General features: G+C 50.0%; 1 protein-coding gene across 2 annotated transcripts in view; it reads right to left on the reverse strand.

Annotated features, from left to right (window-relative positions):
* Window positions 1–16886, reverse strand: part of TBC1D17 (TBC1 domain family member 17) — a 556250-nt gene that overhangs the window by 472350 nt on the left and 67014 nt on the right. The window lies entirely within an intron of this gene.

A 16886-nucleotide genomic window follows, 5' to 3' on the forward strand; every position in this document is an offset into this window, starting at 1 on the left:
GTACCAACCGGGCGCCCGGAACCCGGCGGACTACCTATCTCGCCACCCTCGCACAGCAACTCCACAAGAGATGAAGGACGCGGCAGAAACAGAAGAGTACGTCCGCTGCATCACTGCGCGGTCGTGTCCCAGGCCAGTGTCCATGGCCAGCCTGTCACAGGCCACCAGCGAAGATGAGTGCCTACAAAGAGCAAGAGTGGCGGTCCAAAACAACAGCTGGACCCGCGCCAGAGAGGAGTGGAAAGGTTTGACGCCTCGGGCGAAACAAATAATGGAGAGCCTATACAATGTAAGAACTGAGCTGACGGAAGACGACACAGGATGTTTGTTGAGAGGCCACAGGTTGGTCATCCCGACGTCCCTCACCCAGAGAGTGGTGGATCTGGCCCACATTGGTCACCAAGGCATGGTCAAGACCAAGTCAAGGCTCCGAACCAAAGTGTGGTTCCCTCTCATGGACGAGATAGTGGAGGCCACCGTTCGAGAATGCCAGGCGTGCCAGGTAACGGGGGAAGTGCCACGGCCAGCCCCTGTCGTGATGGAGCCTCGCCCTAGGAGGCCCTGGTCAAAGATAAGCGTCGATTTTGGCAGCCTGCCGGACGGACGGCACACTCTGGTTGCCATAGACGATCACTCCAAATATCCCGAAGCGGAAATACTGACTGTGTTGAGTGCCCAGGAAGTAATCCCGAAGCTTGAAAAGATCATGGCGACACACGGCATAGTCAAGGAGATCAGAACCGACAATGGGTCACCGTTTCAGAGCCAGGACTTCGCGGCGTACCTACAGACTCTCGGAGTTCATCACCGGCGAGTCACCCCCCGATGGCCTCAGGCGAACGGAGAGGCTGAACACTTCATGAGGACACTCAACAAAGTGATACGGATCGCCCACGAGAAGAACCAATCGGTGGAACTTGCAATCTTTACATTTCTCCGCAGCTATCGCCAGACGCCCCATTCGATCACGGGAGTAGCACCGGCCCATCTGCTGATGGGGCGGGTTGTCACTGACACCATACCGCACCACCCAGAATCGAAGCCCGAAGCTCCCAACGACAGTGCCATTGATGAGCACCGACGCGGGGCCTTTGCTCAAGTCGACGCCCGACGGCGGGCTGTGTCCTCACACCTAGTCCCAGGTGACCATGTACTGATCCGAAATCGGATGCCAGGGGGCAAGTTTCGTTTGAACTTTGAACCACAACCATGGACAGTGGAGACGGTCAAGGGCACGTGCGTGACAGCCAGGAAAGGTACCGAGAAGATAACGAGGAACATTTCATATTTCAAGAAAATCCCAGTGCCCCCTGGAACGGATGAACGACGCCAAGACGGTCCCCTGAGACACACGCCGCGAGAGGAGAGATTCTTAGAACTTGCTGAGCATGAGGACCAGGCGAGCAGAGGAGCGGACTCCCTGAGTCACGGAAGTGCCGCACCGCAGCAAGGCCGCCAGCCAGAGAATACGCCACCCGAGGTAGCTGGCGCGCCAGAGGCTGGAGATGGTGGCGCAGATGGTGACTCCTTGGGCAGGGGCCGGGGTATCGTGTCGGACTGTGGGGGACCGCGATATGACCTGAGGCCGCACCCTGAGCCCTCCTGTCGTTTACGAGACTACGTCAACTAAGACTGTTTTGTTTTTTTGTTTGAGGGGGTTTAGAATTGCAAATGTATAGCGCAGGGGTGATGACTACGAAGGGACCTGCCGTTCATATTTTAAAATACCGTCACATGTTGTGGGTTGTTATTATTGTTTTTGTGTGTTGGGGAGGAATGTAGTGTCGCGATAGTAATACTGACGTGACACGCAATGGCGTGCGCGTCAGGTCACGTGTATCGATCCCCAATAAATATGACGTCACGCGTGCACGTAGGCAGAAGAGCCACGGCAGCAGTGACGGAGCAACAACTACATCCAAGTGTCCGGTGTCTTATTGTCCACGTGCGAGGGCCTGTGCAACAGAGGCCTGTGGTCACAGTCCCTAACGACACCACAGTAGACAAAAGGTGCAGCACACGTTGTCCTCATCACACGGCCGCCCTCAGCACGAGACCTGCGCTCCTCAGTATTTGTTATGGACAGAGAGCGCTGCGCACATTCATGAGTCTCCTGGTTACGACTTGTGAGACACAGGAAGCGATGACAAATGCGCGGGAACAGCTCGAGCGCAGGAGCTATGAAAAAGATATATCATGTGGACCCTGCTGCATTTCTGCAGTTCCCAGTGTCGCGGAAATTGAGTTTTCGTCCCTGTATCTAGCAAAAGCAATCAGAGTGGGCGCTGACAGTGCTTTCCTAGAATAAGAAGGCTGCAATATTCCATTATGGCTACGACAGAGCCCGGGTGCACTGCACCCCCTCCCGCCATCCGAGGCCCCGGACGCTATTTATCAACAGCGCAAAGCCTCCACTAGAAAAGCAATTGGTGCACCGATGCCAAGGGGCATCTCCAGGAATTTCTCTGAGGGAAATAATTGCATGGGCAATCGCACGCACACAAAAACGAGAAAACCCTAAAATAGTGTCTGCTGCGGCATGCATTTGCAGTTACCTACTTGCAACTATCCATTTTCACACGGGCAAACTATGCACGGTGATCAGCAATGTGGGATGAAAATCCTGTGTGCAAGCGAGAGCCAATCCGCATGTTTTGGACTTCTACCGCTCAATATGAAGTCAAAGCAATCGCTTTAAACAGGACACCGGGGGAGCATTAGAAAGACCAATCTTTCCCTGGCACCATAGGAATGAGAAGCTGGAGTGATTCAAAGAACCGTTCTTATGGAAGTAAAGATTTGGGTCACAAAACCGAGTCCACAAATACCTGCTAGCAAAACATTGATCGTACATGACGCTCCAGTCCTACGTTCAATTACCCTAACAATTAAAACAACAAAAAATAAAAAAAAGCAAACTCAAACGCATCCAAAATGTCACAGAATGATGGTCTAAGTATACCCTCCTACTTACAGTTCAAATGTATAATCCATTTTTAGGTCAAAGCCTGTGCAGTTTGGCTGTGAAAGACTTATGGGGACATGTAGATGGCATTTTTTATTGACACCAACTAGTGCGTGCTGCAGCAGCACACATGCACAACGTAGGGTACAGTTGGAACAGGATAACGTTTAAGAAGTTAATCTCATACATTTTACCCGCCGAGGGAAAAAGGATTTATTGTAAATTAACGCCGCGGCCCAGAAGCGAAGCAAGGTGCCTGACTGTGTGTAAGTGTATGAAAAGACGCGTGACAGCTGTTTTGTAACAGCACGGTGATAGACACACTGAAGCGGCAGAGAAACCACCCCTTCCGAGGCACTGTTTATAGCTACCACGAGCTTAAGGAAAACAAAAAAAAAGCGAGCACCATCTGTTTCCAATTACCGCCAACGCGATAATTGGAGACAGATGGCATTGAAGCTCGCGCCCGAGGACCCTAGGCCATCGAACAAACAAGGCGGGAGAATCACCCACCTTGCACCAATTGCGTGCTGTGTTTTAAAAAAAGACACATGCACAGGCCAATTGCGGGCTAAGAAAAAATTATTTTCATTGTTGAAGCAGATGCAGCACACCGCTTCGAAGTCTTCTATTCTTGAGTCACTTTTCCAGCAGTGGATGGAAATGATAATTTGTTTCACGAATATACTGCCACAGGGCTTCCGCTGGATTATCGACCTTAGAGATCTCTTGAAGTTCCTTTGACAGCTTAGCAACATACCATATGGTTTAATGGCGCCCTTCCACACCCTTTGACAGCGGTCCGTTTAAGCCCCTTATCGATTGATGGGGATATGTGGCCTGTTTTGGCTGGGTATGCACCACATCCAAACTACTTTAATGTTACTGTCGCAGAACTACGCATCTTACATACGTCGTTAATTTGTGTACTTCGAGCTGTTATACAGTTCATGTCGCGCAACATACAGGTTGCACAGCCTGGAGTTGCTGCACAACCGCCCAGACACGGGGGTATAGTTATAAGTCCCATCATGATTAACTCAGTGATGGGCAAACGTCCTCAGAATAAGGACGAACTCCCTTATAGGTTAGCTGAAAAGTTGTTTTTCCAAATACCTCACCTGTTGAAAAACACAGAATTTTGACTATGAGCTAACCTAAAGAACTTATTCTCGAGTTGGCTGATTGTAACACTTGGGGAAAAGTGTTTGCAAGAGGTATATTCACAGTGTTTTGGCACTCCCTCCATGACCGCTCTCCCTTCCGTGATTAAACGTGTTCAAGATAAGCATGGAGCGGGCCTGGAGTTGGGAATGAGACTGGTAGGGGTGTTCGATATTGTTTGCGATATGATCCTTGCTAATGTAAAGGGTGAAGCGGTAAGCTTGCAGGTGGCTCATCGCTCGGAGGCTGTTGCTGATGTAGACAAACAGCCTAAATTACCAAAGATTTTTGCTAAAGCTTATAAAACATTACGGCGCAATAGTCTGGGAATTAAGCCTTTTACTCAAACTCAACCAAAAGCCCAACCTGAGAAGGATGGGCACCCGTCCTTTCCTAAAAATAACTGAAATAAGAATCAGCGGCAGCAGCAACAGAAGCAGGGTTCGCCTGCTGGTTCACTAACACCTAAAGCTTCGGAGCGTAAATATGAGCTGCATGACCGCACTAAAATTAAGTCTTTGGAGAGATTTCAAGTCCCTTATCAGCGCTCTCCTCGCTCTTTACAGGACCCATCAGATTCTCAAGTCGGTGGTGGAGAGCGCCAGGATCACAGCAAAGGCGAGACCGCTCAGCAGAGACGTGATCCGCCACGCCAGTTTGACATAAAAGCCAAACCAAAAAGACTGCCTCTTTTTAGATCCCCGTATCAGAAGAAAAATGTTGCGGATTTGACAGCGAAGTATGCCTCAGACGTTGAGAACCCAACTCCTAGATTGGACATGGGCAGTGACACGCCTCGACAGCACGGGGGAAGTTACTATAGTGCGGGAGGCACTGTGTCACTGTCTGGCGACGAGAGCAACTGATACATACATTACAGTGGAAACAGCAGCTACATGAGTTGCCCCACCAGATAGACTATATGAAATAGTTCTCCATATTGAAGGTGATAGACAGCATACAATCCCTGCGGTTTTCTGGGAAAATCTCACATCCTCGTATGACATTTTGTTGGCGGAGGCGGATTGGCCTCCACCATTTGTTCTGGCTTCTTCTGGAGGGGAGGACGTGATACTTCAGAGTATTTCACGTTACGTCCCTGAGGAAGCTAAACAGGCTTACAAATCGGAGTGGGCATTGGCCCTGTCTCCGGCGGTGTATCCTAAACAAGTGGGCTCATGAGATTCTTTTGGGATCTACGCCGCAGCCCCAACCACAATATCCAATCAGACGAGAGGCTAAAGCTTCCATCTGTGACATTTTGTCCAAATTGGAATATCAAGGTGTAACTGAACCCTGTGTATCACCCATGAATAAACCTCTTTTTCTGATATCAAAACCAGATGGATCGTATCGCATTGTATTGGATTATTTAAATTTAAATAGTCGTGTTCATACATTTACAGTACAGAACACACACAGCTCTGCGTTAGTGAATAACAATGTTCGTAAAAAACGACTCTGGATATATCCAATGGTTTTTACAGTCACAATTTGGCTCAAGAGAGCCGTGATTTGACCACATTTACCCCGATTAGCAACCAAAAAAGATGTATGCGTTTGCGTATGGGCTAAAAGAACAGGCCAGGGACATTTGCTGCAGGTGTTGTGTCTTTGTTACCCAGCATTGACCCAGATGCATTCTCATACGTTGATGACATTTATCTGACGGATGACGAACTGATTCCGCATCTAGTCCGCGTGGATCGAATTATTCTGTTGTTTGCCGACTTTGGGTATAAATTTAACTTTGCTAAATCACACATCGCTTGTTTAGCGGTGCTTTTCTTGGGCTATGAGCTCAATGATGAAGATAGGGGGTTGGCCCCCCAATTTCTGGAAAAATGTGCACAGTTGCAGTTTCAATCTACTCTGAAAAAACTTCAATCTTTGCTGGGATTTTTGAATTTCGGGAGGACATACATTCCTGATTATGCCCAGCGTATCAAACCGCCTTGTGCATTGATTCAACCCTCAAATTCTTCTGCCAGCTGCCTTCCGGACTATAACTCTATTCTTCAATCTTTGCAATCAGATTTATTGCGACCAACTTCTTGTTAACCCGTGATAATTCTACGAACCTGGTCATACGAATTGTGCCGGGGACGGTAGGTTTCCCATACTTAACATTTAATGAAGGTGACACAGTACCAATTGCATACAAATCACATTTGTACACAGCAGCAGAAATAAATTTTTCCAATTTTGAAAATATTTTGACGGCGATCCAAATGGTGATTCTGAAAGAATGACCTCTGGCGCAAGGGAAAAGCATTCTTATGGTTACGCCTGTACCTGCTTTACAAGCAGTGACTAAGGCGAGTATACCGAATTCTAAAGCTTTACAACCTGTTGGATACAATGGGTTACTTCTTTGACATTGGTTGATGTCACGTTTATTTTTGATACCGCATTGCAGACACTGGAGTTTTTACAGTATGAACATGTTCATCCTCCTCTATTGTTGCTACTCCCCTTGGACCAGTACGAATGTATCCTTTGTACCGACGGCTCAGCTCAACCGGCTATCAGGTCCAAACATGCTTATTCGGCGGCTAGCGCTATTGTGGCTGGTTCAATTGTAAATGGTGAATTTAAGTCTTCCATTGTGCATACACCGGCACTTGGGGACTGTACGGCACAACTGGCAGCTAGGTGCTCTTGTTTTAGCTCCAGAATTTGCAGATCCTAATGTGAACACTCCTATTGTGTGCGATTCCTACTACTGTGTCCAGTCTTTTAATGACAATTTATTCTTTTGGTCTCAGAATGATTATCGAGACTCTAGAGGCAGCGCAATAAAGCATAACATGCTTTGGGTCCAAGTGGCAGAACTTAAAGAACGTCTGCCACTCACACAGGTTATTCATACTGTTGGCCATCAGCGTGTGGGAACACATGCTGTTGGCAATTCTTTGGCTGATGAGGCAGCCAAGTCTGAAGTAGCCACGTGTTCAGTTGCAGCAGTTACAAGGTCGATGACTAAAATACAGAACAATATTTTGGCAGCCATAGCTGCTAGGAAGGAAGGAAAAGATTACCCGCAGGGCTTCCCTTCTAAGTATTCTTATCATTTGTCACCCGAACAAGTTCCTTATGCTACAATGCCTTCTGTTGGGGATCAGCTGATTCCCAACATGGACCACAGGCTTCCTATGATCATAGCCACACATGAAGGAATGGCATCTGCACATGCCGGAGTTTCCGCGACTGATTCTATCTTACAGCAACGTTATTGGTGGCATGGTTTATATAGACAACCCCGTAATGATGTGCTTTCTTGTGACATTTGTCAGCAAATTAAACCATCTACGGTTTCGCAACCACCACAAACACAGCTTTATATTTTAAATCAGCCATTTGGCTGTATTTATCTTGATCACTGTGGTCTCTTGACTTCCGATACTGCTCATAAATATGTTTTGTTTGCAATGGATTTGTGCACCAGATTCCTATGGGTTTGGCCACAATGCAGTGCTGACGCTCGAAATGTCATTAGAGATTTGCGTGTCTTTGTCGGGACGCATGCCTGTGGCACCTTCCATTCTGACCAAGGTCCAGCGTTCGTCTCTAAGGCGTACATGGACGTAATGAGGTCTTTGGAGGTGCTGGTGCAGTTTTCGTCTCCATACAGGCCTGAGGGCAACTCTATAGTGGAGCGAATGAACCGTGACTTAAAGCAATCTTTGACAGCTAGAGTCTTAGGTACTGGCAGGAACTGGCTGACTCATTTGTATGAGGTTCAACGTGCACTTGATAATCTCCCAAGAAGATCTCTGGGTGGGCGGACCCCACACAAAATGCTATTTGCCATTAAAATGTTTGTGACAGACCTTGATGCTCTAGACGTTGTGGCAGCTGCTGCAACATTTGATGTAGATAACCATTCTACTATGTTACAGGATCTACAAAAGACCCGTAAAGGCTTCACCACAGAACAGTGGAACCCTTTTCCACTGAAATGGCAATGCTGATTCCGGTGGCCGGTTGGCTACCTAAGATTGGAGATCTGGTACAAGAAAAGCTGGAGAATAAGGAAGAATTTGGTCCCTCTTATCATGCACCGGCCCCAGTTCTTGGATTGATGGGTACTCGTACAGTGATTTTACCTTCTTTGCCTGGTCTCAAAGAAAATAGATACATTTCAATTGACAATGTAAAACAACACCATACGGCCGATTCTGAATAGTGTGACTCCCAGTGTTTCTCTGAATCCGATGGCTACAGCTTCTTTGACTAGTGCCCACGTCGTGGAGGGAGAAATGGAAACTACTATTGACTTTCTGCCTGTTGTACCCTCATCTTCCCCCAATGCGGGCGTCAAGTATGCTTATCTCATGTTGAAGTACCTGACCTGGCCTTTACATCATCATTCTGAAGCTGCACAGTCTCCTTTAATGAGCTTGGGAGCAAGTGGTTATTATATGGACCGAAAAAGCTTCTCATATGATTCTTCTTCTTTGTCCTTATCTGCAACCACGTCGCCGACGCGTACCAATCTTTTCATCTCCTGGTTCAAAAGACTTACCTTGTCACGCCTTGGACATATATTTGGCTGGTGCACATATTAATTTTCCTTTTCATGTGGATTGGATTTGTGACAGTATTTTTCTTGCTAATAAATAGTCACTATTTACCAGAACGCCCTGCTGTGAAACTGGTTAATGGAATACTGGCTCCCCATACATCGTCCCATATCATGAAACGTGGTCAAGCCCTCGTGAACATTTCCGCCTTCCCTGTTGCTGATGGCATCGTTTTGGATACAGTCGCATTCGAGATCCATGGCCCGACGGAGGTCCTCAGGATAACATACGTGTTTTGCGTTTCACTAGGAGATGTGGTAACACAGGACATACATTCAGATGATTGGGGTATACAAGCAGTACATTCATTGTTTTCTGCTTTAAAGTATTATGCTGCATTTTGTGCTGAAGATTTGTATTTAAATTTGGCAAATTATGCAGATTTGTTCTGTGATCAACATTATGGCCATCATTTCTTGCATAAATCAAACACCTTAAGAGCTGTGTTTTTTAAATTTTACCTAGTGGGAACATTATCCAACTCCCTTAAAGGGTAGTTCTAAAATGCTCCAGGATAAGTTCACCTATTTTTCAGATTACAATACATCCAATCCAGAGTCCTATTTCTATAAGCTAAAAATGCCTGCTCAATCTAAATTTATGTTGTCACACACCAAATTAATTTATTCTAATTCATTTAGGTATGCTTTGGCCGTAGATGGTTACGAACACTGGAAAGATACCATTGATTTAAAATCAATTTGGGGCACTAAACCTTGGCAGGTCCGGGGAACTGGGACTTTGCATTGTGCGTGTCTCATTCCATCTCAAATATTGTTTTTGAATGACACAGTACAATAAACTACTTGTTTTGGCTTGGCGACAGCCAAAAATTTGAATATTCCATTATTGGCTGAGTTTGATAATTCACATAAACACACCAACCATACACTCGATGTCCTGCAAGCCCTTTTTAGAAATGGCAGTTTAAATGTCTCTGACGTTGACCCCTCAGGATGGTTGTTATGGCAAAACAATTCCAATGCATGTCAACTGCGTTTTCATAATGCAACGACAGGTTTCTGACAGGCTAGACCTGATCCACGTTTCCCACATTCTCATTCAGTCACCACGTACTAGGTGGGGAAATTGTGTCAACAATGGTTGGGACACTCCACTGTCGACAGTAAAACAATACCTGTCACTCTGGTCAAGCGACAACAATTTGGCTGATTTTATCCTGGGTCCTAAAATCACCTAGATCAAAACGTTTTTTATCTATGAGGCTTATAATGAATTATGGAAACTATCGCAGATGGAAGCAGCATTCCATCTGTGCCAAATTGACAAAGCTTATTTGGAAAAAGTTCTTGCAGTTGTCGACAACAGCATAAACATATTGTCGTTCCATATTTATACTCATGATAACACTGTTTCGTCTGTTGTTGATATTGTTCAATGTATCTGTATTGTACCAAGGTCCATATCAATTGCGATCTGTTATGCAGTTTGCATGGACATTGCAAACTCTCAAAATGGGAAAAGTACCATGGGATTATTTGAATGCTTCTGCTCTTGCCATTCAATTTAACTGATAAACAAAGGTTCATGTCTATGGAAGATGCAACACTTCCCGATAGGCCGCTTTGAACCCCTGGGAAGTGCGTTTATTCATGAATTGTGGTCCTTGCCGTTCACCTATAGATGTCTGCGGGAGGATAAGAAAGTTTTTCTAACAGGGTAGGAGTGCGATTCCACAGTGGGACATTCCCTAGTTTGCCAACAAGTTAAATTGCACGGCGCTTGTAATGTTTCTGCTCCTAATCTGGCTTGTTCTAAACTGGCTTGTTTTTTCAAAGGTACGCCCGTCCCAGAGATTATTCCCGCGCTCACATTGCTTTCAAATGGCAGTTATCTTATTTTGAATAAACACGACTGCTGTGGCTTACGGGCCGGCATCTCTTATATAGTTGCAGTTTCGCAAGGTGTTACTTGTTGCAGCAATGTCCTTTTTCCATCCCCGCATGGGATTGTAGCTAGTTCTATTTGGCCTTCCATTCCAACTTTGAAAACAGATTTCAATAAACTAAGCAGACTCAAAGCACTATTGTTTCAACAAGAAGTGGCTCTCGCATCAGTGCGAGAGACCTTCGAATTACAGGTGGCGAGAACCGCAAGTGAGATACATTCGCTGCTGAATACCAATCTCCCACTTAATTTGGGGGAATTAATACACCAAATATTTAATGCGTCTGATACTGAAGGCCTTGCACATTTTACTAAATTTGTGGGATATGGCCTTGTGACCTCTTTTCAGGCGATTTTCGGAGTAATACTGGCCTTTATCCATTCTATTTTTTTCCATTGCCTTAGGAGGTCTTCCCTTAATGCTAGCGCTGGCGGGTGGTGTGCTGGCACTTCTGGTCCTGTTACGCAATGGCTGACCATCTTGTGGTACTGCACAGACCCGGCCAATTGCAACTGTACCGTGATCCAAAGCACCAACTTCTTAGATGCTTGCCATTGGCAACGCTTGGCGTAAGTTATGGGCTAACTTTTTGCTTCGACTACTTCACCTGCATGCAACTTGTGTTCCACTTCCGATAGGGCATTGGATTTATGCCTCTCCAATGCGTCCGGCGCAGACCCGGATTATGATCTGTTGGTGGGTCCATTACTGGCTCAATCAATCAATCAATCAATCAAGGCATTTATAAAGCGCAATACTCACCCGGAGGGTCTCAAGGCGCTAGGGGAGGGGGGTCTGCTACTGCTCGAACAGCCAGGTCTTGAGCTGCTTCCTGAAGGCGAGGTGGTCCTGGGTCAGGCGGAGGTGGGTCGGGAGGGAGTTCCAAGTCTTGGCGGCGAGGTAGGAGAAGGACCTTCCCCCTGTGGTGGCTCTTCGGATGTGGGGGACGGCGGCGAGGGCATGGCCGGTCGATCGAAGCTGGCGTTTGGGAGCGTAGAAGTTGAGGCGGCTGTTGAGGTATCCTGGGCCTTGGTTGTGTAGGGCTTTGTGTGCGTGGGTGAGGAGACGGAAGGTGATTCTTTTGTTGACCGGGAGCCAGTGCAGGTCTCTCAGGTGTCCGGAGATGTGGTTGCGACGGGGGGTGTCCAGGATGAGTCGTGCTGAGGCGTTATGGATCCGCTGGAGCCTCTTCTGGAGTTTGGCGGTGGTTCCGGCGTAGAGGGAGTTGCCGTAGTCCAGTCGGCTGGTGACGAGGGCCTGGGTGACCGTCTTCCTGGTCTCGGTGGGGATCCACCGGAAGATCTTTCGTAGCATGCGCAGGATGTTGAAGCACGTCGAGGAGACGGCGTTGACTTGTCTGGTCATGGAGAGGGAGGAGTCCAGGATGACGCCCAGGTTGCGTGCGTGGTCTGTCGGTTTGGGTGCGCTGCCTAGGGCGGGGGGCCAACAGGAGTCGTCCCAGGCGGAGGGTGAAGATCCCAGAATGAGGACTTCCGTCTTGTCCGAGTTCAGTTTCAGGCGGCTGTTCTTCATCCATTCGGCTACCTCTTTCATCCCTTCGTGTAGGTTGGCTCTGGCGGTGACAGGGTCGTTGGTGAGGGAGAGGATCAGCTGGGTGTCGGCGGCGTAGGAGATGATGTTGAGGTTGTGCTGGCGTGCGATGGCTGCGAGGGGGCTCATTTAGACGTTGAAGAGGGTAGGGCTGAGCGAGGAGCCTTGAGGAACGCCGCAGATGACTTCGGTGGCTTCTGATCTGAACGGGGGGAGGCGGACTCTGTGTCCTTCCGGCGAGGAAGGAGATGATCCACTCCTGTGCCTTCTCATGGATTCCAACGTTGCCGAGGCGCTGCACTAGGGTACGGTGGCAGACAGTGTCGAAAGCCGCAGAGAGGTCAAGGAGGATGAGGGCCGCTGTTTCTCCGTTGTCGAGCAGGGATCGGATGTCATCGGTGGCTGCGATCAGGGCGGTCTCGGTGCTGTGGTTGGCCCGGAAGCCAGACTGCGAGAGGTCGAGGGATCCGTTCGTCTCGAGGAAGGCGGCCAGCTGCTTGTTGACGGTCTTCTCGGTGACTTTTGCAGGAAACGGGAGCAGCGAGATGGGGCGGTAGTTCTTGAGGTCGATGGGGTCGGCTGATGGTTTCTTAAGTAGAGCGCTGAGTTTGGCGTGCTTCCAGCTCTCCGGGAAGGTAGCGGTGTTGAAGGAGGTGTTGATGATGTCCCGCAGGTAGGGTGCGATGACAGTGTCGGCCTTGTTGAAGACGTGGTGAGGGCAGGGGTCGGACGGAGATCCGGAGTGGATGGAGTTCATCGTGCGGACGGTGTCTTCGGTGCTGATCGGGGTCCAGACGCGGAGGTTGGTGGTGGGGGGCGCTGGTTCGGTCGTGGCGTGCGTCGGTTGAGTGCTGAAGCTGTTGTGTATGTCCGCGATCTTGTTGTGGAAGTAGTAGGCAAGGGAGTTGCAGAGATCTTGCGAAGGGGTGACGTCGTTGTTTCCGGCATTGGGGTTGGAGAGCTCTTTAACAATGTTGAAAAGTTCCTTGCTGTTGTGTGCGTTGTTGTCCAAGCGTTCCTTGAATGCAGTTTTCTTGGTGGCGTGGATCAGTTGGTGGTGTTTTCGGGTGGCGAGCTTGAGGGCAGTCATGTTGTCCGGTGTTGGGTCTTTGCGCCAGGCTTTCTCGAGGGCTCTGCAGTTCTTCTTGGAGCTCTTGAGTTCGTTGGTGAACCAAGGGGCTTTCTTGCTGCCGGGTCTGCTAGGCGGGGTCCTCAGAGGGGCGAGGTCGTCTGCGCAGTCGCTGATCCACTTCGTGAGGTTGGTGGCCACTTCGCTGGGGTTCGTTGCGCTGGTGGGTGGGTTCATGCTCAGGGAAGTCGCGAGCTGGTCGGCTGTGATCTTGTTCCAGCTTCTGCGTGCAACCTGTTGCTGGTGGTGGTGGATCGTGGTCCTTCTGAAGCTGAAGTGGACGCAGCTGTGGTCCGTCCAGTGGAGTCCGGTGTCGTGGCTGAAGGTGATGTCCTTGCTGGATGAGAAGACGGGGTCGAGTGTGTGTCCGGCGTAGTGGGTGGGGGTGGTCACCAGCTGCTTGAGTCCGAGGTTTGCGAGGTTGTCCAGCAGGGTGGTGGTGTTGCGGTCGTTGTTGTTCTCCAGGTGGAAGTTGAGGTCCCCGAGGAGGATGTAGTCAGCGGAGGGGAGGGCGTGCGGGCTGACGAAGTCGGCGATGTCTTCGCTGAATTGTGTGCGTGGTCCCGGGGGTCTGTAGATGAGGGTGCCTCTGAGGGTCGTCTTTGGGTCGGTGTGGATCTGGAAGTGGAGGTGCTCGGCGGGTGCGAGTGTGTCGTCGGTGTTGGCCGTGATGCGGATGGTGTTCTTGTGGACGATGGCGATGCCTCCTCCAGTCTGGTTGACGCGATCCCTCCGGATGATCTTGTAGCCGTCTGGGATGGCGATGGCGATGTCGGGCGCTGAGGAGGCGTTCATCCAGGTTTCCGTGAGGAAGGCGACGTCTGGGGCTGTGATGTCGAGCAGGTTCCAGAGCTCGACGGCGTGTCTGTGGACGGAGCGGGTGTTGAGCAGGATGCACTTGAGGTGGCTGCTGCTGTTGCGCGTCGTGGTCTTGGTCAGTGCTGGAGTAGTGCAGGTCCGGATGCAGGCGAAATTGCAGGTGTGGCAGCAGAAGGGTCCGTGGGTGCGTCTCGGGGTGGCTCGGTAGCAACCCGGGGTTCGGCCGGCGTTGAGTGCGTGGAGTTCGGTGGCGTCGTAGGTCAGGCGGATGGGCTGGCGTCTGCGGGGGCCAGGGGGTCTGGCGCTGGGCGCGGTCCAGGCGCGGACGGGCGTAGACGGGCTTACCTTTGGCGCTTAATCGGTGCTCCCGCTGCGCGCGTCCGCTGCGCGGTCGCTGTGGGGGTGTCATAAGAAGGGAGCCGGGAGGGCGGGTCAGCTGGGAGGCGGGAGCGTGGGATCCAATCAGCTGGCGGGGGGCGGGGCCGCAGGCAGCGGCGGGAAAGCGAGTGCGGGCTTGGCGGGCGGCCCTGCGGCGGCGGGGGCGCTCGCTGACGGCAAAGGCGAGCTCGCTGACGGCAAGGGCGAGCAGGCAGGCAGGCACAGCAGCAGACGGCAGGAGGCAGGAGCAGGAGGTACTGGGAGCGTTGGGGTGACCAGGCCGAGGCGCAGTGGTCACTCCCGAGACGGAGACGGGTTCCCCTTAAGAAGGGAGCCGGGAGGGCGGGTCAGCTGGGAGGCGGGAGCGTGGGATCCAATCGGCTGGCGGGGGGGGCGGGGCCGCAGGCAGCGGCGGGAAAGCGAGTGCGGGCTTGGCGGGCGGCCCTGCGGCGGCGGGGGCGCTCGCTGACGGCAAAGGCGAGCTCGCTGACGGCAAGGGCGAGCAGGCAGGCAGGCACAGCAGCAGAAGGCAGGAGGCAGGAGCAGGAGGTACTGGGAGCGTTGGGGTGACCAGGCCGAGGCGCAGTGGTCACTCCCGAGACGGAGACGGGTTCCCCTTAAGAAGGGAGTCGGGAGGGCGGGTTAGCTGGGAGGCGGGAGCGTGGGATCCAAACGGCTGGCGTGGGGGCGGGGCCGCAGGCAGGCAGCGGCGGGAAAGCGAGTGCGGGCTTGGCGGGCGGCCCTGCGGCGGCGGGGGCGCTCGCTCATGACCAGGTCTGTTCTGGGGATGGCTGTTTGATGTGTGCGGCAGCACTTGGAGTGTTGGCTGAATGGAATACCTGTGCGGCTGCACAGCGCCTCTTACAACAGAATTTCATCGAATAACACACAAGTTTCCCGAACTGCTTAACTGGATGTCATCCCTTTTTGCTACGAACAATAGGGATGCCCTCTTGAAACAAATGGCATTCTTAAATTCACTGAATTTGGTGGATTATCCAAATTCGCCTTAAATTACATTTTAAACAAACATTTTCATTGTTTTGAACCTTCCGAATTTGTCTTTTTACAACCGTTTTTTGACTCTGCTTACCTTTGAACTCTATTTGGGTCTTTTATCTATATTATACGACCTGGCCAGGGGGAGGGTGTCATATGGCCGATAGAGACAGTGTGACATCGCACAGTTCGCATGAGCTCTGCTGCCATGATGCCGCTTTTGCGCACGTTACTACATGACTTTATTTTCACATGAGAACCGTCTGCTTTTTGCATTCTCTGTCTGTTCCTGGAGTTTATTCTAAAGACGGTGAGCAAGGTCGATCAACAATGCCCCTTGTTATTCAGTTCTTGTCAGTCCCTAGCACCGAGACAAAACACGCTAACACAGCTGTGGCTGCTGAAGACTCGTGCTTTGATATTATGGGAATGCATGTTTGGTTAACACACACTTGGACAGGGACTTTTCCAGGGAGAAGAGCCATGCTGTTCCTATGATGTAGATATACCATCTAGGCACAAAGGTATGGGGTCTGCTGACAAAGCCCAGAGATCTTCTACTATATAATAATACTTCTTCTTGCCAAGGGGAGGGTGGTTAGGCCTTGTAGCCCTTTATTCACTGACTTTATCAGATGACATCTCCCTTTATGATATATGGACTTGCTACAATGCTATCTGTGTTGAGCATATGCATTATGCTGTTGGTAGTGGCTCGTATACTGCGTTATAGAGCACGATAGTTAAAATAAACATTTTAAACTAAACTCGTGACTCAGACAATCTTTATTGTGGACAAGTACGAGTGAGTGAGCGAAAGCACATGTCTTGTTACCGCGATTCCTGAGAGAATCGGGAGTGTTGTGTTCTGGGGTGTCTATTCATTTGCATCTTCGTGATTGTTTAGAAGAGCGAGTGAGACACTATAGCTAGTCAGTCCTGGGATTGTGGGTGCTGAGGCGGTAGGAAGGCTAAGCCCCTATACACCAAGGTCCCGTATTCCTGCGCATAGTTCTATGTATGTGCAGAATCCCTGCAACAGTACAGCCTTGCACAGTGAGGAGGCATGAGGCACCTGCAAGTTCCCAATGGCCAGTGAATGGAATGACCTATGTATTGCAATGCCGGAGGACGAAGATGATGATTTGATGCCTACCTGAACACCAACACGTTTATTACTACTCATACTGATCAGCAAATCAACGAAAAAGCCCACACAGTTCCTGCGAAATGAGAGGCAGCCAATATGATCCTCAAGCATATACTAAGGTGTCCCCCACACCACACTACAAGATATCCAGATAAGAGTATACAATGTTTTCACCCTTCAATACTAAGTAAGTAGAATCCACTGTTCTGGAGTGGAACAAGGTCAATTTACTCAAC

This window comes from Triturus cristatus, chromosome 7 (assembly GCF_964204655.1).
Source record: "Triturus cristatus chromosome 7, aTriCri1.1, whole genome shotgun sequence".
In the NCBI taxonomy this organism is placed as follows: domain Eukaryota; kingdom Metazoa; phylum Chordata; class Amphibia; order Caudata; family Salamandridae; genus Triturus; species Triturus cristatus.